Source organism: Schistocerca americana, chromosome 2 (genome assembly GCF_021461395.2).
Source record: "Schistocerca americana isolate TAMUIC-IGC-003095 chromosome 2, iqSchAmer2.1, whole genome shotgun sequence".
Classification (NCBI taxonomy): Eukaryota; Metazoa; Arthropoda; class Insecta; order Orthoptera; family Acrididae; genus Schistocerca; species Schistocerca americana.
The window spans coordinates 385,943,229-385,944,750 of NC_060120.1; positions in this window are offsets into that span (position 1 = coordinate 385,943,229).

Below are 1,522 nucleotides of genomic sequence, written 5' to 3' on the forward strand. Positions count from 1 at the left end.
TTTTTTCTACACTTTTATTTTTAGTCCAAACAATTACTCAGCCAATTTTAGTGGCAAAAACCATGAGAGATCAGATATCCCTTGGACAGGGTCATGACTGCTTCTATTTTCCATGACATTGCAGCTGCTCATTTTGCTAGGTGTCAGCGTATGATTAAAATGTAATAAAAAATAGTGTTCAATATAAAGATGTGTTATAACCCCAACATTCCAATATTGTCATATATTTATATTCCTACAATTTTAAAATTACACAGCTATATCATTCCAGAGTGAAAGTTTTTTAAATTAGCCATAAGTTGCAATTAGAGTTCTTCCTATACATGTGTGAAATTTTTCCACGATATTTTGGTGACCTGTTGTTGAACCTTGTAACAAGATACTTTTTTAAAAAAATTAATATTGTTCTCATTTACATCAGAAATTAGGCTATACTATCTAAACCTCAAGACACATGATAGCATTAAAGGTTGGGTTGCTTCTTCCTGTCCCAAGGCAATCCCTTGTTGAAGTTGTTTTGGCTCACTCATCATGACGGAAAAATCTCTGGCGTCGGTGTTCTTAATCTTGATTCCATCAATGTGTGGTTGGTTGAAAGTCTCAATAACAGATGCAATAGCAAGTGAAGAGAGGTGTTACAAGACTGGAAGAAAAATAAACCACTGATGTGCAAATTTAGGAAAAACATGAAATTGTTGTCAAAAGTCTTCTCAAACCTATTGAGAAGTGTGTTATAGCAAATGCTGTGAAAGTTGAACTATCAATTTGTTAATTTTGTGTTTGAGGTAAGTTAAATATTGCAAATTATAAGTGAGTACCATATCAGACTGAGTAATAACTAACTGAAAGTGAACATTCATTGTAAATACGTTGTTAGTGATGCTTTTAAGTAGGCATCGATGTGTTCATTTATTATTCTGATTTGTTTGCATCACAATAAATAGAAGCCACAGTGTTTGTAAGTTTTGTGTAGGCACTTAACATTCAGAACTAACATACACTCATCCTGGTTTATTCAAGAAATTGAGATGTTATAGTAAGCTCTCCAGATCAAAGCAAGCTGTGTTTAAGTAAGTATTCATGCAATGTCAGAGTAGCCAGTTACTAAAAGATTCCAAAGAGTAAGCACCCACAAACAAAATCCATAGTGAAAATCAAACCAATAAAGCAACTGGCATGAACTTAGACTGTTTCAGTACTGCAATAGAACTGTGCGCTGACCCGAAAGGGAAAGGCCTCAGTGAAGAAATAGCCCTGTAAGTTGCCATAAAACTGCAGAGGGTGTTATAGAAAATGTGCATCATTTCCTTGTAGAGCTGGGTCTTGAAAGTGTAGACAAAGTATTCTACACAACTGTTGGAGGCAGGGTTAAGTACAAGGTGTTGAATCCTGTTATGGACACAAAACTGCCAAAGTCATGGGAGCTAAATGCCATCCTGTTATTTGAAGCTAAGTGTGGGGTGCCTTCAAGAGCAGATATGTTTCCCAATGCCACAGTAGTAGAGGAAGAAATCACCTTGAA